The sequence below is a fragment of the Gorilla gorilla genome, chromosome 8 (assembly GCF_029281585.2).
Source record: "Gorilla gorilla gorilla isolate KB3781 chromosome 8, NHGRI_mGorGor1-v2.1_pri, whole genome shotgun sequence".
Classification (NCBI taxonomy): Eukaryota; Metazoa; Chordata; class Mammalia; order Primates; family Hominidae; genus Gorilla; species Gorilla gorilla.
In genome coordinates this window covers 34139327-34163331 of record NC_073232.2, presented here as the reverse complement: position 1 = coordinate 34163331, position 24005 = coordinate 34139327, and the positions used below count along the sequence as shown (strand labels likewise).

At 41.2% G+C, this 24005-nt stretch overlaps 1 long non-coding RNA gene across 1 annotated transcript in view; it reads right to left on the bottom strand.

The window, feature by feature from the left end:
* Positions 1 to 3354: 3354 nt before the first annotated feature.
* The window catches only part of LOC115936020 (uncharacterized), a 47995-nt gene continuing 27344 nt past the window's right edge, over positions 3355 to 24005 (bottom strand). Inside the window, exons 7-8 of the long non-coding RNA XR_004071591.2 lie at positions 6095 to 6225; positions 3355 to 4938 (exon numbers count right to left, since the gene is read on the bottom strand). This is a non-coding gene — a long non-coding RNA (uncharacterized lncRNA). The remainder of the gene's footprint in view (positions 4939 to 6094; positions 6226 to 24005) is intronic.

Sequence of the window (24005 nt, the reverse complement as noted above, 5' to 3'; positions counted from 1 at the left end):
ACTTTGGGAGGCCGAGGCGGGCGGATCACGAGGTCAGGAGATCGAGACCATCCTGGCTAACACGTGAAACCCCGTCTCTACTAAAACTACAAAAAAAAAATTAGACGAACATGGTGGCGGGCGTCTGTAGTCCCAGCTACTCAGGAGGCTGAGGCAGGAGAATGGCTTGAACCCGGGAGGCGGAGCTTGCAGTGAGTCGAGATCGCGCCACTGCACTCCAGCCTGGGTGACAGAGCAAGACTCTGTCTCAAAAAAAAATAATAAAAATAAAATTAAAAAAATATATATCCAGAACAGGCCTGGCATGGTGGCTCACGCCTGTAATTCCAGCACTTTGGGAGGCCAAGGCAGGCAGATCACAAGGTCAGGAGTTCGAGACCAGCCTGGCCAATGTGGTGAAACCCTGTCTCTACTAAAAACACAAAAATTAGCCAGGCGAGGTGGTGCACGCCTGTAGTCCCAGCTACTCGGGAGGCTGAGGCAGAAGAATCACTTGAACCCAGCAGGTGGAGGTTGCAGTGAGCCAAGATCATACCACTGCACTGCAGCCTGGGCGACAGAGCGAAACTCCATATCAAAAAAAAAAAAAAAAAAAAAAAAATCCAGAACAAGCAAATTTATAGAGACAGAAGGTAGATGAGTAACAACTCAGCCTAGAAATGAGGACAAGAATCAACTGTAAAAAGGATCTTATTGATGGGATAAAAGATGTTCTAATACTAATTAATGGTGACAGAGGTGAAGCCGGCCGAGCTTCTGGGTCAGGTGGGGACTTGCAGAACTTTTCTGTCTAGCTAAAAGATTGTAGACACACCAATCAGCACTCTGTGTCTAGCTAAAGGTTTGTGAACGCACCGATCAGCACTGTGTAAAAACGGACCAATTAGCACTCTGTAAAATGGACCAATCAGCGCTTTGTAAAATGGACCAATCAGCAGGATGTGGTCGGGGCCAAATAAGGGAATAAAACCTGGCCACCCAGCCAGCAGCGGCAACCTGCTCCGGTCCCCTTCCATGCTGTGGAAGCTTTGTTCTTTCTCCCCTCACAATAAATCTTTCTGCTGCTCACTCTTTGGGTCCACACTACCTTTATGAGCTGTAACACTCACTGTGAAGGTCTGCGGCCTCACTCCTGAAGTCGTCGAGACCACGAACCCACCTGAAGGAAGAAACTCCGGACACATTTGAACATCTGAAGGAACGAACTCCTTGACACACCATCTTTGAGAACTGTAACACTCACCGCCACGGTCCGTGGCTTCATTCTTGAAATCAGCGAGACCAAGAACCCACCGGAAGGAATAAATTCCAGACGCAATAGCTCAGTGAAATTACTAAAAATCATTTCATTTGAAAGTAGTGATATGTAACATGTACCTCAATAATTTTATTTTCTTTTATTTACTTTCTTTTTTTTTTTTTTTTTTTTTGAGACAGAGTCACACTGTCGCCCAGGCTGGAGTGCAGTGGCATAATCTTGTCTCACTGCAACCTCCACCTTCTGTGCTCAGGTCATTCTCCTGCTTCAGCCTCCTGAGTAGGTGGAATTACAGGCACACGCCACCATGCCTGGCTAATTTTGTATTTTTAATAGAGACAGGGTTTTGCCATGTTGGCCAGGCTGGTCTTGAACTCATGACCTCAGGAGATATGCCCACCTCAGCCTCTGAAAGTGCTGGGATTACAGGCATGAGCCACCACATCTGGCCCATAATTTTATTTTAAAATCAGAACTACCAACTCTAAGTAGTCCCCCAACAATTCACAATTCAATCAACAATTCACTTGATTTTCTAGAATCATCTCAGTTCTCATGAACTCATTTTGTATAATGTGTTTTATATTTCCTGATTTGATGTTATCTGTGAACATTTATGTAAACAAGAAACTTCTGGTTGCCTCGTCATCTATATAATCTACTATTTTATTTTATTTAGCAAATAAATATCTATTGGGCATCAACTATGTGCCAGACATAGTCCTAGCCTAGATAACATCTTTGATGTTCTAGATAAAAGATACCTAATTGTTCTAGATGAAAGTGATACAGCAGTGAACAGTCACGTTTCTGCCATCATGGTGCTTGCAGTCCACAGAGGAGAGCAACAATAAACAAATAAAAAATAATATGACATAATTTTAAGATATAATAAATGCTTTGAAAAAAATACAGTAAAATAAGAATATATATAGGGATTGGTGGTCAGGGAAGGCACCTCTGATTAGGAAGCACTGAGCAGACAAGTGAATGATGTGGAAGAGTGATGGACAGGAACACCCAGGAGAACAAATTTCCTGGCAAAAAAATAACGATCATAAAGGCGCCGATCAAACTCGGTCTATCAGCAGGATCAAGCTCAGTCTATCCCAGGAATAGCATCAACAACTGCATGGCTGAAGGCCAGGGAATTAGGGATAGAAAGAGGAGGCAAGGATCAAATCATGTAGGACTTTATGGGATGTCATGGGGGGATTTTGCCAGGAGTGACAAAATCATAGGGGCTGCCAAACAGACTTAAGAGGGAGGGTAGGAGAAGAAAAGAACCAGTTAGGAAGCTGTTGAAGTAGCCAAAGAAAGAGGTGATGGTGGTTTGCACTAAAGATGAGTGGGGATGGTCATAGTGGTTGAAAATTGTTGAATTTAAGATTGTAATTTTCAATGGATAAAGAAAGCATGGTAAACATACATAGTGGAATATTATTCAGCCATAAAAAAGAAGGAAATCTTGTCATTTGCAACAACATGGATAGAACTGGAGGTCATTATGTTATGTGAAATAAGCCAGGCACAGAAAGACAAATATTGTATGTTCTCACTCATATGTGGGAGCTAAAATTTAAAATTTGAACTCATAGAGATAGAGTAGAATGATGGTTACCAGAGGCCAGGAAGGATAGCGGGGAGTGGGGGATAAAGTGGAGATGGTTAATGGGTGCAAAAATGCAATTAGATAGAATGAGTAAGATTTAACATTTGATAGCACAATAGAATGACTACAGTTAATAATAATTTATTATATATTTTTAAATAACTGAAAGAGTAGAATTGGAATGTTCCTAACACAAAAATATGATAAATACTTTTGATTATGGATACCCCAATTACCCTAATGTGATCATTATACATTGTATGTCTGTTTCAAAACATCATATTTTGATAAATATAAGCAACCATTTTGTACTCACAATTAAAATTTTTTAATGTTTAAAAAGATTGCAATTTTCAGAAGATCATGAATGTTTCCCATTAATACTCCCTATATATTAGATGCAAATAGGATTTTCCTAGTGTAGAAATAATATTAATATGAAAATCATTTCTGTAAATCCATCTGAGAATAGAATACTAAATTTAAATTTTGAAAGATTTTTATTCTTTAGAAAAATCACTGTTCCTGCATATCAGCATAAAAGTACTTTTATCCCAATTGAAAAGTGACCAGAAGACATGAACAGAAATTTCAAAACAAAACAAACATATATGACCAGTAAACATGAAAGGGATGTTCAACCATATTACTAAGTGTGGAAATGCAAATCAAAACACAGTGAGATACAAGTGAAACTTACATGCCTGACAAAAATTTAAAAGTCCAATAATGCCAAGTTACTGGCATTGGACATGGAGAAAAATGGAGGGGATGTGGATCTACAAATTGTACTCTGCTGGTAGAAATGTAAAATTAGTATGTTTTGGAAGATAATTTGCATTATCTTGTGATGTCAAGTATTCACCTACTCTATGAGCAATTTCCATCTCGATATATACGCAAAAGAAACTCTCACACAGGTATACCCTGTGATATGTACAATAATATTACTAAATCACTATTTAAATATGAAAAACCTAAAAACAACATAAGGGCTCATCAACAGGAGAACAGTTACATAAACTGTGGGATACTCACACTTTTAAAAACAAAAGCAAGGAAATTGTGAACACAGGATTCCGGGAGGTGGCTGAGCTCCTTGGGTGGAGTGAGGTATGAGGATGAGAAAGGGAAGGACTATAGAGTTAGATGTAAAATATTGTCGATGTCCTAGTTTTTGTACTAGGTGGTGGACTCATGGGTGTCTAATTAAAATAATTAAATAAATGAGATCATAAATGGACCAATGATGAAAGTGTATGGAACCAAGGATTATGGTTCATCAGAGGTCCTGAGGTCAATTAAAGAAATGAAAGAAAGGAACAGAAAGGGAAGGGAAAGGAAGGAAATAAATCATTATCAATTTCCATTTCTTCTGTGGTCTTGACCCCAAATGAATGAGTCTCATGGGCTACATGACCACCCCTCACCCTTTGCAAGTCACTGGGCTGACACATCTGATAAGCCAATGGTACAAACGTCTCCATAGGTGCCAACACACTTTGCCTCCTGAATAACATGGCCAGCCCTTCTTACTGTCCTTAGCCCAGTGGTCCAGCAATTTGCCTGTGGAAAGTTCTGTGCTCTGGTAGGCCTCTGGGGGTAGCATTTGAGATCAGGACGGGTTTTTCTTCAGGATATTTCTTCACCTGGATCTTTGCATTAACGGTTGTGAATCATTTACAGTACATTTTGCAGAGCCTTTATCTTGAGCAGTGGTCCACTTCAGGCTGAAGTTGAATTTCACTTTCTGAGGGTCAAGTCCTTTCTTCACTCTCCTATCTGTCTCTAAACTTATGTCATCTGTATCCACAGCACTATTCCTAGGCCTCCAAGGTGTCTCCTCAAAGACTGGCTGACCCACTTTCCAGATGGAGCCAACATCATCCTCTGTCTCATGCATAAATCATGAACAGAAGGCCCAGGAAATGAGAAGCGGAGTCCCCACTGGGAGAGTAGCAGAGCTTCCAGCATGAGGCCCACAACGAGATCACAGAAGCACAGCAGAATTCTCCAGAAAGCCAGTTGTGATCAATGGCAGCACAGCCTGGTCCCACAGGAAATGTTCCTGGATTTTAAAACACAAATAAACAGTAATGCAGAAATTAGAGAAGATGTATCATTTACCAAATTTAATCTGGCACATTTAATAATACATTATGATAATTATGGAACCTGAAAGCTAGATATAAATACTCATTCATTTGCAATTCATTGGCAATAATAGTTATTTCTGAGATTCCCTCAGACCAATGATGGTAAAGAGAAAAGATAAAGTTAATGAGCTTCTCCTCTGACAGAAGGAGGTCACAGGCCACTCTTCCGGTCGTCATTCCCTAAAAAGGATTAAAGGTATGAGCTCAGGGAAGGATGACTTCCCACAGTACTTTCTTGAAGTTCTTTTGGAAGAAGAAATAGTTAGATACCCTAGAGAGTCTGATTTTGGTGTTCATTTAGAAGTCAAAGGCATGAGGTCAGACCTTGGTCTCATAATAGATTAGCAGCAAGAGAAATTATTACTGTGGGTTTTGTTTTTGTATTTATTTATTTATTTATTTAGACATCAAGAAACTGTGAAACTGAGCAGCCCTTCAGTAGGAGCTGGTAGGAAAGGCAGCTAGATATGTAAGCAATCTAGAAAAACAGCTGTACTTTCAGTAACTAATAAAATTTAGTCCAAGTATTTGCCTAAGACTTTTGCTTTTTAGTACTCATACTTTTTACTACTCATTCCAAGTAAATTAAGTTGAAGTTGGAAAGGCCAGATCACAGAATGTCTCTTAAATATAGGCAAATGATTCTAGATTTTATACAGTAATTCCTTGATCACTAATAAGTTTGTCTCTAATATTGACCCAAAGGTGAGGAAAAGAGTAGTTCTCAGACAAAAAAAAATGCCCAGGAATAGGTGTCAACATAGCCGAATGACTTGTAAATTAGTGAATTCCTACAAGCCAGGACAGAGCTTTTGAAAATTATGATAAAGTTATTTTCCTCTCCAGCTTTTTGGCATTGTATTACAATGTCTAGGAAGGAAGCTGGGTTTCCCCACCCTCACATATACTCCCTTCTATGAAGAAGGCAGATATAGGACAAGGACCAGGACAGTACTGGACCATAGCACTAAGGGGTAGGATTTTAGGCATTAAGAGTGCGGAAGATAAAATTTAAAAATCAATCCATCTTAATCAATAAAACATCTTACCTCTGCATAGTATACCTACCTGAATTCCTTTTTTGGAATCTTTTTCCTTATTTAAACTTGTCATTTGAGCAGCTGAAGTAAAAATATGGGCCCAGGACCCCCTCCTTAGTGAGAAAATCACTTCCTACCTTCACCCCAACAACATCGTCACTAAAACAAATCAATAAAAACAGCCTCCAATCAAAGGTCAAAGGAAACCAGAGGGAGCTAAGGGAAAATGCACCATTAAGTGGGCAGTTCAGCCTGGTCATTCTAGCTCTTCCTTCTAAGAGCTTAAGTTTTAATTCATAAATTATCTCTTCCTGGTTGGGTTTGGCTTTTGTGTTTTTTTTCTTGCCATAAAAGTGATAAGGCATGAAATTCCAAGTTTAGGGTGTGAGCCTGGGGGAAAAATTGCCAAGAAAACTATTTGGTTGCCTTCAGGCTAGGCTTCTAAGTCTTAGGGGCAAAAAAAAAAAGAAAAAAAAATTTGTTGCTACTGCTTCTAGCTGAACGCACTAGACAGAGGGGCCACGTCCAAGTTGGAGTCGAAATTCTAACAATTAACAATATGTGTGACTTGGGGGTGGTTTTCACCTCCTACACACAAAGCTGAATGAGGACCCCATTCAGTCCGGCTGGCCACATTCTTTATGACCAAGACTGATTCATACCTCCCACTGCCATTGGATGACTCTGAGGTGGCATGCAGGAGTCTTGCCTGTTACTGGGCAGGGTAGGCTAGGCACATGCCCTCTGAGCCTGAGCGGGGCAGATCTCTCATACCAGGTACTCTGCAACTCAGAAGGACCACAGAGAACACAGGGGAACCATGTAAGGACACAGTCAAACACAGGAGTAGGGGACCAAGACCATGCATCCATCCTGAATTTTTTTTTTTTTTTGAGATGGAGTCTCACTCTGTTGCCCAGGCTGGAGTGCAGTGGTGCGATCTCGACTCACCGCAACCTCCACTTCCGGAAGGGTTCAAGCGATTCTCCTCCCTCAGCCTCCTAAGTAGCTGGGACTACAGGCACCCGCCACTACGCTCAGCTAATTTTTGTATTTTTAGTAGAGATAGGGTTTTACCATGTTGGCCAAGCTGGTCTTGAACTCCTGACCTCAGGTGATCCACCCATCTCAGCTTCACAAAGTGCTGGGATTACAGGCGTGAGCCACTGTGCCCGTTCTGTTCCTGTTCAATGCAAACAGTGTTTTTTCTTGAGGTCTGACCACTGGACAACAAGAGTCAAGTGCCAGTCACCAAGATTTTGAAACTCCAAATTTGTTTTTGTTTTTGTTTTTTGCTTTCGAATCATTGTAAGCAAAAATCTCGGTTAACAAACTCAGATATATATGGAGTATGGCTTTAAATATTCTAGAAGCTAAATTTTTACTTTAATACTTCATCTGAATGAGCAAATCAGAAATTCAGCCTCAACCACTCTGGAAAGATCTGCCTGCCCTATACCAGACTGGACTAGGGTTCTTGGGCCTCACATGGTGGCAAGGCATGGGGTCATAGTCATCAGGATCTAGCCACGCTGTTTACCACTAAGATATAAACTGCCCTTGATTGTATAGACCGAGACCCAGTAGTTCTTCGATGCATGCCAGGCCATTCATGGGCCACAGGAATCTCTGTCCCATGCAAAGCTGAACTCTGAGGTGCCTGTAACCTAGGATTGCCAGATTTAGCAAAAACCAAACAAACAAACACCCAGGATGTCCAGTTAAATTTGGATTTCAGATAAATAAATAATACTTTAGCATAAGTATGTTGCATGAAATATTTGGGACATACTAAACAATTATTCATTATTGGCCAGGTATGGTGATTCATGCCTATAATCCCAGCACTTTGGAGAGGTAGGAGGATCACTTGAGGCCAGGAGTTTGAGACTAGCCTCCACAACATAGTGAGATCCCATCTCTACAAACAATTTTAAAAATTGGAAAAAATTCTTTATAAATATTTTCCAGAAACTTGACAGAGTAGAAAAATAAATACATGAATTTAAAAAATTAAACAAATGGCCGGGCATGGTGGCTCACTCCTGTAATCCCAGCACTTTGGGAGGCTGAGGCGGGTGGATCACAAGGTCAGGAGATCAAGATCATCCTGGCCAACGTGGTGAAACCCCGTCTCCACTAAAAATACAAAAATTAGCTAGGCGTGGTGGCACGTGCCTATAATCCCAGCTACTCGGGAGGCTGATGCAGGAGAATTGCTTGAACCAGGGAGATGGATGTGAGCCGAGATCACGCCACTGTGCTCCAGCCTAGTGACAGAAAGAGACTCCATCCCCCCAAAAAAAAATTAAATTAAATTATTCAGCGTTTATATAAATCTTAATTTTAACTAGACATCCTGCACTTTATCTGACAGCCCTACTATGATCCCACCTGCCAATATTCTTCTCTAGATCTTGCTGCCTCCCTGAGACACTGTCAGTAAACAAGGCCTGGGTCACTGTTGCTCTGAGATTACAAAACTCTTTTTTTTTTTTTTTTTTTTTTTTTTTGAGACAGGTTCTCATTCTATTGTTCAGGCTGGAATGCAAAGGTATGATTATAGCTCACTGCAGCCTCAACCTCCTGGGCTCAAGGGACCCTTCCACCTCAACCTCCCGAGTAGTTGGGACCACAGGTACACATCACCATGCCTAGCTAATTTTTAAAAAAATGTTGGCAGAGACAGGATCTCCCTGTGTTGCTCAGGCTGGTCTTAAACTCCTGAGCTCAAATGATCCTCCCACCTGGGTCTTTCAAAGTGCTGGGATTATAGGTGTGAGCCACTGCACCTGACTGATTGTGAACCACTTCTAATATGAGACCAGGGGAACTTTCTTGGGGAATTTGTTCTCATTAGGATTAGACTTTTTGAAACAAAGCCAGGAACATCTTGCAGATGATTCTGCTTACTACCTGCCACATGCCCGCCCTGAGACAATGAATTACCATCTACAAACTTGAAATGAAAGAGTAGAGAAATTAAAGTCTCAAAGTCTCAAAAGATTTGTCTATACTTTATTCTTTCCCTTTAGTTCTCTGTCTGTCTGTCTGTCTGTCTCTCTCTCTCTCTGTCTCTCCCCCTCCTCCCACTTCCTTCTGCTTTCTTTTTGCAATATCAAAAGAAAATGTTGGAAAAAAGCATTTTTCTTCCAATCAAGAGATTAGGCAGTTCTGAAATTATGAAAGAGATTGTTTTAAAAAATACAATAAGATGTTAGAATCCCAGGAAGCCATGGGTACCTTAGAGCAGAAATATGAAGGAGCAAATATACTCACATCTCCCAAAATCTTTTTTTCTAGATTTATATTTCAAGATGGAAGACTTCTTTCTATACAAGTGTGATCCCATTATAACTGAAAATAGAAGTACTAAGAAAATAACGTTGTTGTCTGACAGCTACATATGCTTGTTTTTAAGATGTCTTTTATCTACTTTACATGTGTCTAATTGACTAGATTGTTCCAACAAACCCAGGAATTCATTCTAAGGAATGAATGACACAACTACATAAGATATATGTGAAAAGGATGCTCACTACAGCATTGTTTATGACAAAAGTGTGGACCAATTTAAATGTCCTTCAATCTAACATTGGCTAAATAAATTTTGTTATAATTACCTACTACAGCTATTCAGCTGGATATTTTATTCATCATTGTTTCAGAGTTTCTAAAGTAAGAAAATGAAATTAAAAGATCGAAAGAGTTGAAAAGAAGATATAAAATTGCACTTATCCAATGGCAACATAACTGTGTTTGCATAAAATCCAAAACAATCTACATATTAATTATTTGAATTAATAAATGAGTTTAACAAGGTTGCTAGATGCATGTGCAATATACAAAAATTAGTTATATCAATATGTGTATTAGATCATATATATCAATATATATTATACCAATATAGTTTAAAGTTGAAATATTTGTTTAAAAAAGTTAGGCTGGGTGCAGTGGCTCACATCTGTAATCCCAGCACTTTGGGAGGCCGAAGAGGGCGGATCACTTGAGGCCAGGAGTTCAAGACCAGCCTGGCCAACATGGTGAGACCCCATCTCTATAAAAACACACAAAAAAATTGCTGGGCATGGTGGCGCACGCCTGTAGTCCCAGCTACTTGGGGGGCTGAGACAGAAGCATCACTTGGACCCAGGAGGCAGAGGTTGCAATGAGCAAAGAATGCACCACTGTACTCCAGCCTGGGTGAATACAGCAAGACTCCATCTCAAAAAAAAAAAAAAAAAGAAAGAAAAAGAAAAAAAAGTTTACAGCGGTGTCAAAAAAGATTTGCAAAGACTGCACAGAAAACTATAAAATATTATTTAGTGAAATTAAAAGAGACCAAATAAGGGAAGAATAGATGATGTTGATAAAATACAAGACTCAATACTGCAAAAGTGTCTACTTTCTTCTGATTGAATCTATACATTTAACGTAAGCCCATCTAAAAACCCAGCAGATGTTTTTATGCCTGATGATTTTGGGACTTAAATGGAAATGCAAAGAGCCTCACATAGCCAAGACAATCTGGAAAAAAAAATGTCCTTAAACTCCCAGATATTGACACCTTTGGTAAAGCTGCAGTAATTAAGACATGTGGTATTGGCTCAAGGATTGTCAAAGAAACCAAGAAAACAGAATAGAGTTCAAAATCAGACCCAGGTATATGGTCACTTGATCTGCGACAAAGGCGGCTCTGCAGAACAGTGGGAATAGGATAATCTTTTCAATACGTGATTCTTAGTCCACTGAATTACATAGATCCACCTTCAGCAGTGAGGCACTCATTTTCCCAGTTGCTGGAAAAGTGGGCTGCAGGTGGCTTGGAGCTGCATCCCTTTCTGGAACTTCTCTTAGCTGAAGAAAACTGCTTCATCCAGCATGATACTCTCTCCCTGAGGGTAGCCCGTATCCAAGAACTGCCTGATGCATAGGTTCAAAGTCCTGGCCCCTTGCCTAGATTGGTCTCTGAAGGACACTTCTGGCTCAAGATCTCCCCTTGGGACTAGTTTAGGTCACTGTTGCAATGGTATCACTACAGCTTAACTTCTCCCTCCATCCTTCGGGGGTAAGTGCCAATTCTGCTTCCTTCACTCCCTGTTAGGTTCTGCCTGAGAGTGTTACCCCAGTAAAACTGCACACAAATCTCAATGTTCCAGATTCTGTTTCCCGGGAATCTTGACCTGAAACACTTAGAGAAAAGATTAGCCTTGACCCCAGCTCATACCTTACATACAACCACTTCTAGTCCAGAGGTTATCTAAAAGTAAATGATAAAACCATAAAGTTTGTAAGAGAGCTTCTAACATAACAGAATCTTTATGACTTTGGAGTAGAAAATAAAACGTTCTTAAACAGGACACAGAAGCACTAACCATGAAAGAAGAGACTGATAAATGCAACTACATTAAAACTTAACAAATTTTACGAAAGGATACCACTAAGAGTGAAAAGACTAGCCATGGAATAGGGGAAGATATGCACAATATCTATAATCTACAAAGGACCTGTATCCCAAATATAAAAAGAAAGACCAAAAAAAAAAAAAAGGTAGACAAACCAATAGAGAAAACAGCAAGAGATTTGAACAGGCATTTTTCCCAAAAGGATATCATAATGGCCATGTGAAAGGGAATCTAAACATATTAGTACTCAGAGAAAAGCAAATTAAAACCGCAGTAAAATACTCAAACCCACCAGAATCGCAAGACTGACAGTACCAAGTGTTGATGAGAATGCTGAGCAACTGGAATGCTCTGACACAGTTTGTGGAGACTTGTTTGACATAATCTATTAAAATTGAGTGTGTGCATTGCTATAGATTGAATGTTCGTGTCGCTATAAAATCCTTATGTTGAAATCCTAACCCCCAATATGATGGTATTAGGAGATGAGGACTTTGGGAGGTGATTGGTCATGAGTGCACAGCCCTCATGAATGGGATTAATGCCCTTATAAAAGACACCCCAGAGAGTTCTCTTGCCCCTTCCAGCAAGTGAAGTTACTGTCAAAAGACCCTGTCTATGAACAAATAAGTGGGCTCTCAGTAGATGCTAAATCTGTTCATGCCTTGAACTTGGACTTCACAGCCTTCAGAACAGTGAGAAAGAAATTTCTGTTGTTGTGTTGATAAACCACCTCATCTATGGTATTCTGGTGTAGCAGCCTGAATGAACTAAGGCATGCATGTATGCCAGTTTTAGGAATGTTCTCAACAGAAATGAGTATATGCATACACCAAAACACTTGCATAAAAATGTTCATCTCCCATGCAAAGCTGAGCTCTATGACTGAGTACTTTCATTCTTGATATATACCCAAAAGAAACTCTTTTTTTTTTTTTTGAGATGGAGTCTTGCTCTGTCACCCAGGCTGGAGTGCAGTGGTGCTATCTTGGCTCACTGCAAGTTCCGCCTCCTGGGTTCACGCCATTCTCCTGCCTCAGCCTCCCAAGTAGCTGGGACTACAGGCACCTGCCACTGCGCCCAGCTAATTTTTTGTATTTTTAGTAGAGACAGGGTTTCACTGTGTTAGCCAGGATGGTCTCGATCTCCTGACCTCGTGATCCACCCACCTCAGCCTCAAAAGAAACTCTTGCACATGTATACCCTGTGATATGTACAAGAATGTTAATAACATTACTATTTAAATAGCAAAAACCTGAAAACAACCTAAAGACTCATCAACAGGAGAACAGTTAAATAAACTGTGGGATACTCACACTTATAAAAACAAAAGCAAGGAAATTATAAACACAGGATTCAGGGAGGTGGCTGAGCTCCTTGGGTGGGGTAAGGTATGAGGATGGGATAGAAAAGTATCATAAAGCCAGATGTAAAATATTGTCAATGTCCTAGTTTTGTAACGTTGTCCTAGTATTATTCATAATAGCAAAAAATGGAATAGTCTAAATTCCTGTTACTTTTTATAGTAAATAGATGACCGGGCACAGTGGCTCATGCCTGTAATTTCAGCACTTTGAGAGGCTGAGGCAAGTGGATCACTTGAGGTCAGGAGTTCGAAACCAGCCTGGCCAACATGGAAAACCCCGTCTCTACTAAAAATACAAAAATTAGCTGGGTATGTTGGCAGGTGCCTATAATTCCAGCTACTCAGGAGGCTGAGGCAGGAGAATTGCTTGAACCTGGGAGGCAGGGTTTGCAGTGAGCCAACCAAGATCATGCCCCTGCACTTCAGCCTGGGTGACAGGGTGAGACTCTGTCTCAAAAAAAAAAAATTAGAGTCAAAATATATAAAGAGGAATGAAGAAACACCTGAGAAGCAATCAGATTATGCTGAAGCACAGGGCCTAGAAATTGGAACAGCCTTGAGTGACAGAATGGTGGTGAGAATTAAATTAAAATTGTAGCTATGGTGTCTCAAACAAGAAGTTGGTTAATGGGTACAAAAATATAATTAGAGAGAAGGAATGAATTATAGTATTCAATAGCACAGTAAGGAAATTATAGTTAACAATAATTTATTGTATATTTCAAAATAGCTAGAAGTGTAATGTTCCCACTACAAAGAAAAGATAAATGTTTAAAATAATAGATATCCCAATTACCCTGATTTGATCATTCCACATTGTATACATGTATGAAAGTATAACATGTAGCCCAAAAATATGTACAAGTATATATCTTTCTTGTTGTATTTTGTTTTTATATTTATACTTTTCCCTCAGGATCTAATATTGACTTTTAGAAATACAAAAATAATAAATACACTTTTAAAAATAAATAATTAGGCCAGGCATAGCAGCTCATGCTTGTAATTCCAGTGCTTTGGGAGGCCAAGGCAGGAGGATTGCTTGAGGCCAGGAGTTTGAGACCAGCCTGGGCAACATGGCAAGAGCCCATCTCTACAAAATAAAAAAAAAAAAAGTTAGCCAGGCATGGCGATGTATGTCTGTGGTCCCAGCTACCCAGGAGGATGAATCAGGAGGATTGCTTGAGCCCAGGAGGTCAAGACTGAAGTAAGCCATGTTGGCACCACTGCACTCCCACCTGGGAAACAAAGCAAGACCCTGTCTCAAAAAAAAAAAAAGAGAGAGAGAGAGATAGAGAGAGATAAGTAATTATTACTTTGTTTATAGTCAAAATTCATATAATTCATCCCTTTCCTCTAACAAGGATATTAGTTTATGAGTTAAAATAAGCTGAAAGTGAATAAAGTAGTATATCCTTTAGGGAGCAGCTCCCCATCAGATCTCTACTCCCCTTATTCAGTGCAGTAGCAGCACACCACCTCACTGGCACCACTTTCCCCAGCCTGGTAGCAGGCAGCTTTCCTGTGTACAAGCCTGTGATGATTAATTTTATGTGTCAGCTTGGCTGGGCCATGGTGCCCAGATATTTGGTCAAGCATTATTCTTGAGGAGGTGATTTTCTGGATGAGACTAATATTAAAATTGGTAGACTTTGAGTAAAGCAGATTGCTCTTCAGAATGTGGGTGGGCCACATCCAATCAGTTGACGGCCTGAATAGAACAAAGACTGACTTTCCCCAAGCAAGAAGGAATTCTCCAACTGCCCTGGAGCTCATACTGCAACTACTCCCTGAGTCTCCAGCCTGCCAACATACCTGCAGATTTTGGACTCACTAAGCTTCCACAATCGCATCAGCCAATTCCTTAAAATAAATTTCAGTCTCTCTCTGTCATCTCTCTCTCTCTGTCTCTCTCCCTCACACACACAGACACACACACATCTACACATATCCTCTTAATTCGGTTTTTCTGGAAAACTCTAGCTAATACAAGGCTTACTACCTGGGAAAAGTCCATTTCCCCACCTGAATAAGCCTGACATGAATTTTCCTGGCTTCATTGTATTCCTAGTTCTACGTGAAGACTGCCATGCAAATTTCTCTATTCTCTCTGATGCTCATAATCTTAAACACGACCGCTGTCTCAGTCTCTCAAACACCACGATTTTTTCTGTGTGTTTACAGGGAATAAACTGAAGACAATCTACATATTTTTTTTTGCAAGAAATGGGTACCTGTGTCAAGTTCTGGTCCTTTGCTGTGCTTTTGTGTCTGCTCTGACATTTGGATCTCCTCTGGGCAGGCTTGTCCCAGCTCAAGTGTCCTCTGACATGCTTCAGTTCCTTCAGGATCTATTTAATTCTATTAATTTTTATTCAACAGATTGAAATCTCCACAAACTAAACCCTTCTCTTTAATGTGAAAGCATTTCAAATTTCAATTTTTTTTTAATAGAAGCACATTCCCCAAGGTCAGTCTTGCTCAGCTCTGCTACTGAACAAGACTGATAGCCTAAGGTTACAGTTTCTTCCCTCTGGCTAACTCCAAGAAATCCTTTCCAACCCTAAGGTTGATTCACTACCTTATCATTCTCTAGCTCAGAATTACCCGAAGGGCTTGTGCAAACATAAATTGCGGGCCCCACTCCCAGAATTTGAGTCAGTAGGTCTCAGGTGAGGCCTGGGAGGCCCTCCAAGAGGAAGATGATGCAGTGGATCCAGGGGCCACACTTTGAGAACCCCTGCTCTAGCTCTGATTTCTGAATTGCTATCCCTGCACCTGTTCCTGCATTGACTCTCTTTCATCTTCAAATAATTTTTTTAAGAGACAGGGCCTCACTTTGTTACCCAGGCTGAAGGGCAGTGGTGTGATCATAACTCACTGCAGCCTCCATCTCCGGGGCTCAAGCAATCTTCCTGCCTCAGCCTCCCAAGTAGCTGGGACTACAGAAGCAGGCCATCACGCCTGGCTAATTTTTGTATTTTTTCGTAGGGGCAGGGTCTTCTGTGTTGCCTAGGCTGGTCTCAAAATCCTGGCCTCAAGTGATCCTCCCATCTTGGCTTCCAAAACACTGGGAGTGCAGGCATGAGCCACCACATCTGGTCCTTCCAAATCTTTTAGAGATATTATTTCTGCTGGTTTAGGATGAAACTCGGAATGGGGAAATGGACTGGAAGCTTTCCACTACAGAGACAGGCCAACGATAGAGGAAATTCAACATCATAACCATTTCTTTTGAGTGACTAAGCACTTAGAGAGGAAAGATTAGAAAGAGAATAAGTTTCTGTTCTCAAGAAACTTAAGATTTATTAAGGGGAAAGGCCTGCACAGAGATAACTATAAAATAAAGCAGAATATATTGTAATAAGTGTTAAAAAGGCCATGGGACAATGAGGAACACTGCTGGTGCCCCAAGCTTATCCCCAAGGCCTGTCCCAGACATCAAGGTCAAAACTTCTTCTCAGATTTGTGCAAGTGAAGCTCAGCAAGTCCACAATCCTTAAATTGTTCCTAGGGTGACTTGTTTCCCCCAAGCCCTGGCCCTGACAGAGGTCACGACAGAGAGTTCCAGTATGCCCTAATGGGTTCCAGCATTTCTCTGCATAGGGATATTCTCAGCCACAGGAGGCTGCTGAAGAACAACCCGTCGGATTAGGGGCCCACTCTCTTTTAATCTGTAGGTTAAAAGTTCTTTAAAGGCCCTATCTTCAAATATAGTTACATTGGAAGTTAAGGCTTCCATATACGAATTTGAAGGGGCCACATTTCAGTCCATAACAATAATGATACATGCTACTGTGAGATACAGGGAGAACAGAATTTGAATGAATGGGGACCGGGCACGGTGGCTCACGCCTGTAATCCCAGCACTTTGGGAGGCTGAGGCAGGCGGATCACTGGAGGTCAGGAGTTCGAGACCAGCCTGGCCAACATGATGAAACCCTATCTCTACTAAAAATATGAAAATTATGAAAATTAGCCAGGCGTGGTGGTGGGTGCCTATAAACCCACCTACTCGGGAGGCTAAGGCAGGAGAATCGCTTGAACCTGGGAGGCAGAAGATGCAGTGAGCCGAGACATTGCACCACTTCACTGCAGCCTGGGTGGCAGAGCAAGACTTCATCACAAAAAAAAAAAAAAAAAAAAAAAAAAAAAAAAATTGGGTGAATGGGGAGGCTTTGGATACGACAGCTGTAGATATTTTGGCTTTAGACCTTCTGATGGTTAATACTGAGTGTCAACTTGATTGGATTGAAGGATGCAAAGTATTGTTCCTGAGTGTGTCTGTGAGGATGCTGCCAAAGGAGATTAACATTTGAGTCAATGGACTGGGAGAGGCAGACCCACCCTCAATCTGGGTGGGCACCATCTAATCAGCTGCCAGCCTGGCTAGGATAAAAGCAGGCAGAGGAACCTGGAAGGATTAGACTTGCTGGGTCTTCTGGCCTCTATCTCCCATGCTGGATGCTTCCTGTCCTCAAACATTGGACTCCAAATTCTTCAGCTTTTGGACTCTTGAACTTATACCAGTGGTTTGCCAGGGGTTCTGAGGCTATCTGCCACAGACTGAAGGCTGCACTGTTGGCATCCCTACTTTTGAGGTTTTTGGGACTCGGACTGGTTTCCTTGCTTCTCAGCTTACAGACAGCCTATTGTGGGACTTCACCTTGTGATCGTGTGAGTCAATTCTCCTTAACAAACTCCCCTTCATATATACATCTATCCTATTAGTCCTGTCACTGTAGAGAACCCTGACCAATACAGACCTGATAGTTGCTTAAATTACAAAAATATCCAATAAAACATTCTGCAATAATGAATATGTTCTCCATCAGCATTGTCCGTTGTGGTAGCCACCGGTCACATGCGGCCACTGAGCATTTCAAAGTGGCTAGTGAGACTGAGGGAGGGAATTTTTAATCATATATACTTTTAATTAAATTTAAATTAAATTGTATTGGGCAGCACAAGTTACAGCTATAGGAACTTTAGGCAAAGGAAGGAGGTTCTGCCAACAGTTAGTCCTTCCAGGACTTAGACTGGAGACTAAAGTCTTAGACTGTAGATCTACTTTAAACCACCTTTTCTGACAGATAGAAAACCAAAGCTCTGAAGAGGTGTCTTTTCTAGATTAACACAGCTGGCTACTACAGATCCTTCATAAGGGCTTGAGTATTTTGATAGCAGCGGCCTTGCAACCGGGACTGTTTCGCAAGCAGCTGAAGATGTGTCACATGCATTTAGAGAAATTGTCAAGGACAGAGATAAATGCTCTGGAGTCATCCCGTGGATGGAGTGATGGTTGCAGCCATGAACGTAGATACAACCTAGGAAGAGAAGAGCGTGGGGCTCTGTATCAAGCCTTAAGAGATACTCACACCTACATAGAAGGAAAATAAAACAAATCAGACCAGGCGCGGTGGCTCATGTCTGTAATCCCAACACTTTGGGAGGCCGAGGTGGGTGGATTGCTTGAGGTCAGGAGTTCAAGACCAGCCTGGCCAACATGGTGAAACCCTGTCTCTACTAAAAATACAAAAATTAGCTGGGCGTGGTAGGCACCTGTAATCCCAGCTACTTGGGAAGCTGAGGCAGGAGAATTGCTTGAACCCAGGAGGCAGAGGTTGCAGAGAGCTGAGATCATGCCTGCACTCCAGCCTGGGTGACAGAGCAAGACTCTGTCTCAAAAAACAAAAAAGAATAAAATAAAATAGAGAAAATTATTTTTAAAAATCAGAAAAGGAACAAGCTTTGCCTCTGTCAAATGTATACCAATAATCAGATAGCTCCAGAGTTGCCACCACCTCACACTTTTAAAATTCATCTCTGAGTGAAAGGCACAATGATAAAAAGTGGGAGCTCTTGCTGGCTTCATGTTCCATCTTTACCATCTATTAGCTGGGTGGCCAGAGTGAAGCACACAACCTCTCTATGCTTTCCTTATGTCAACAAGACATCTACACCCCCGTGTTTATTGCAGTAGTAGTCACAACAGCCAAGATATAGAATCAACCCAGGTGTCCAACAAATGATACAATAAAGGAAATGTGGTGTATACACAATGGAATACTACTCGGCCATAAAAAAGAATGAGGTCCGGTCAGTTGCTACAGTATGGATAAAACTGGAGGACATTATGTTAAGTGAAATAAGGCAGGAGCAGAAAGTTAAATACTGCATGTACTCACTCACAGTGGAAGCTAAAAAAAGTTGATCTCATAGAAGTAAGAAAAGAATACCAGAGGCTTGGAAGGGTAGGGAAAAGAAAGGGATAGGGAGAGATTTATCAAACGATACAAGATTACCACTAGAAAGGAGGAATAAGTTCCCGTGTTCTATTCCATTGTAGGATGACTATGGTTAACAGTAAAATATTATGCAGTTTCAAACAGCTAGAAGGAGGCTGTTGAATGCTCCCAACACAAAGGATTACTATGTACCCCATCAATATGTACAATTATTATTTGTCAATTTAAAATGTTTTAAGATTTTTTTAAATGGAGGTAATGACAAGGCCTACCTCAGAAAACTGTTAAGATTGAGGTAACAAATAAAATGCCAGCAAAACCCTGGCATATCATATACATTCTTTATTTTTTCTTTCCTTTCTTTTTCTTTCTTTTCGTTTTTGTTTTTGTTTTCTGTCATTGTTAAAATAGAGACGAGGTCTCCCTATATTGTCCAGGCTGGTCTTGAACTCCTGACTTCAAGCAAGCTTTCTGTCTCAATCTCCCAAAGTGCTGGGATTACAGGCGTGAGCCACCACACCCAGCTACAGTCTTTAAACTTTATTTAAAACATAGAAGTTACCATGTCCTTAATGTCATTCGTCTACCCGTGTCCCTGATCGGGAATAATAGCATTGCCCTTCACCTAGTCAATATTTTGAGAACCCTGAGTCCATCTTTGATTCCTTCTTCTTCTTCATTCCCCATATACAGTAATTCACTGAGTGTTATTGATTCTAGCTCCACACTGTGTTTTAAATACGGTCACTTCTCCCCGTGACCTCTGCTGCTGCTCTCACTCAACTTCCCAGCACTGTCACCTGGACCACGGTCACGTTGGACTTTCCACCAAAAGCGTCACCACTACCAATGTGTTTGTTACACTCACCCATTCTCAACACCATCTCCAGGGTGGTATGCATAAGCCACAGGTCATTTTGCATCCATCCCCCTCTGGCGGTTTCTTTTTACAGACAGGATTAAGTGGAGACCCCTCAATATGGCATTCAAAGCCCTTCACAACCTGGCCCCAACCTATCTCTCCATTTGGAGTCTGTTTTTATATTTCACCTTTTACTTTGAACCAATAATACCTAAATAGGAATCAAGACATTTAAAAATTTCATATGAACAATTGTCTTATGACTGCATGTGGACTTGATAGATGGAAGCAGACTTTCTACTTGCCTCTACAGGGGAAAATGCACAATTCTTTATTAAACCTTTCAGAGAGAAGCCGGTGCAGTGGCTCACGCCTGTAATCCCAGCACTTTGGGAGGGCAAGGAGGGTGGATCACCTAAGGTCAGGAGTTCGAGACCAGCCTGGCCAACATGGTGAAACCCTGTCTCTACTAAAATACAAAAATTAGCTGGTCATGGTGGCACGTGCCTGTAATCCCAGCTACTCGGGAGGCTGAGGCAGGAGAATCTCTTTAACCCAGGAGGCGGAGGTTGCAGTGAGCCAGGATCACACCACTACACTCCAGCCTGGGTGACAGAACAAGATTTTGTCTCAAAAAAAAAAAAATTCAGACAGATTCCTCATGAGTACTTCCTGTAAGTAGGGGGATCCCAAGACAGGTGTAAATCCCTTATTTACACCTGTTGATCCTACATAATTTTTAAGAGTTCCTCCATGTGGAGATAAAAGTGATTCCATTTTTTTTTTTTTTTTGAGGCAGAGTTTTACTCTGTTGCCACGTTGAGTTTGGTGGCACTATCTCAGCTCATTGCTCAGCTCCTGCCTTAGCCTCCCAAGTAGCTGGGATTACAGGTGCACACCACCATGCCCAGCTAATTTTTGTATTTTTAGTAGAAACAGGGTTTCACCATGTTGGTCAGGCTGGTCTCAAACTCCCAACCTCAGGTGATCCACCCACCTCGGCCTCCCAAAGTGCTGGGATTACAGGCATGAGCCACCGCACCCAGCCGTTGACTCCATCTTAGAGGCTAATCTCCCTTGTTGACTTCTGATTATTTCCCGGCTGCATGAATGCCTCCTGATTCATCCTTTATTTACTATCCCTATTGTAAGAACAAATCTACCTTAATGTTATCACACAAATTATAAGCTATGGCACACAGTATAGCATTCTTGCCTGTACTGAAGAGTTGCTTTGCCTTGTCTTGCTGGAGCACAGATACCCTTTCCCTAGAGATATAAGCCCTGGATCTGGGGAATAACAGTGCAGAGGGCCACCTGTCCTGTGGTCACCCAAGACCACACTTGTGTCTGTCAGTTCCCCAAAAAAACACCTTTAAGAACACACTGGACTGATGTGCCTCTTTCTTTGGTTTCTCAGCTCCTTTGGCATTTAGGAGTTGCTTTGTATATATGGTGTTTTCATGGAACACCCCATTTTTCATTCTCAAAAGTGTTCTGCTTTGGGAAATATGTTACATAGTTGCCTAGAACTCCCCCTTGCCAAAATAAGCCAATCTGAAGACGTGAAGGACAGTCCCAGAATGATCGTTCCTATTATTCCCACCCAGTTGGCTCTGGAAGTCACTCTCCTTTTCTGTCAGCATCTCCTACTTCCTTTTGGAACCCCTTCAGGGCTGCTTAGTCCTTGCTGAAACATCTTTTAAGGTATTGCCTCATATTTTCTCAACTCCTTTATTAAAAAATGCTTCACAGCCCTGTTCACTGAACCTAGCTGATTAGACAAACATAATAGCTAAGAATTGGCTAGATATGCCACTTCCCACAGAGCATGCATGAATTTTAAAAGGACCTTAAGAGCCCTGACCAAAGGAATGACTAATGGAGGGATTTTAGGTGAGCTGTGTAGGTGTCAGCAGTCGTTAAAGTGATGCATCAGAGGCCAGGGATGGCGTGAGGAACCAGGGATGACGTGAGCCATTGCTCACACTCTGACCGACAGGAGCAGAATGAGGGAGAGAGAGAGATGGAGGTGGGGGACGCTAGGGGAAGCACATAATTAATGGATGACCCTGGAGACTACAAGCAATGTGAAAATTAAAGAAAAGAAAGATTCAGAAAAATTGCAGCTAGGAACTCTCTGGGTATGTATTTGGAAAGTAAACATGAGAAGAAAATTGTCAAGAGAGGTAGAGAATATGCAGGCTACTACAAAGAACCAGCAGTATTCCAGCCAAGCCAAGCCAGGCAGGCACAGGGTAGGGTGCATGGGATGGGACAGCAAGGGGCCTGGCTATGTGGGGCTCCCGGGGCTCCCACGCTCCCCATCTCTGCTCGGGACCGAGAGATGTTTCAGAGTCTGGGTTGAACAGGAGAACCTTAGGGGGGCAATGGAACGACATCCAGGAAACAATTACATAAGGATGGGATCACTTCCTTCAAAGGGGCAGGAGAATCTCGTGTATCATTAAGAGAGCAAAACAAAGCATTTTTGAGTTTTGTATTAGTGAAGACTTAAAATCATAAAGAAAAAATACAAGGTTTGTGGGGAAGGAGTAAAATAGGTAATCACATGCAAATGCAAGATTACAAATAGGGACAAGATTAGGCAATATGTATCAAAAGCTTACAAAAGTTTATATAAAGAAAGCAATCAAAAATATGCAAAAATCAGCAGGACGTGGTGGATCATGCCTATAATCTCAGCACTTTGGGAGGCCGAGGCATATCACTTGAGGTAAGGAGTTTGAGACCAGCCTGGCCAACATGGCGTAACCCTGTCTCTACTAAATATACAAAAAAAAAAAAAAATCAGTCAGGTGTAGTTGTGCATGTCTGTAGTCCCAGTTACTCAGGAGGCTGAAGCAAGAGTCCCAGTTACTTGGGAGGCTGAACCCAGGAGGCAGAGGGTGCAATGAGCCGAGATTGCACCACTGCACTCCAGCCTGAGCAACAGAATGAGACTCTGTCTCAAAAAAAAAACATGCAAAATAGTTTTATATAAAGATATTTATTGAGGTGTTACTTATAATCATGAAAAAATTAGAAAAAAATAAATATGCAATATTAAAGGATTTATTAAATAAATTATGAGGCATATAATAAAATACGGTATTAAAGGTTATAAGAAATATAAGCAGGAAGAATATTCATATTATATTTAAATCTAAAAAAATTTATAGAACAGTATTACATATGGATTTCAATTTTTGTCATATTATATATGCATAATAAAAAGTGAGAAAGGGCTGGGCAAGGTGGCTCATGCCTGTAATCCCAGCACTTTGGGAGGCTGAAATGGGAGGATCACTTGAGGCCAGGAACTCAAGAGCAGCCTGGGCAACAAAGCAAGACCTCCATCTCTACGAAAATAAAATAAAATAAAAAATTAGCCATGGTGGCATGTGCCTGTAGTCCTGGCTACTTGGGAGGCTGAGGTGGCAGGATTGCTTGAGCCCAAGATTTCAAGGCTGCAGTGAGCTATGATCACACCACTACACTCCAGGCTGGGTGACAAAGCCAGACCCTGTCTCAAAAAAAAAACAAACAAGCAACAACAACAACAAACAGTGAGATGGCTTTATATATAGTGTGTGTATGTGTGTGTGTGTGTGTATATATATAAAATACACAATGTGCAATTACACATACCTATATGTACATAGATAGCTATATATACATATAAAAGATATATATGTATTTTATATATATATCTTTTATATATATATATATTATATATATATATATATATATGATCTTTGTTTTGCTTTAAACTGAGCTCACCACTATGGCCAAGGTTCTGATATAGATCTTGATTTGCCAAAGTCCCTGTTGGTCCAGGACTTGGCACATGCTATTCCTCTGCCTAGATACCTAGACTGCTCTCCCACCCATCTCATCCTCCACCCCTGGTGTATTCATCTGTTCTCTTGCTGCTAATAAAAATATTCCTGAGACTGGGTAATTTATAAAGGAAAGAAGTTTAATGGACTCACAGTTCCACATGGCTGGGGAGGCCTCACAATCATGGCAAAAGGTGAAAGAGGAGCAAAGTCACA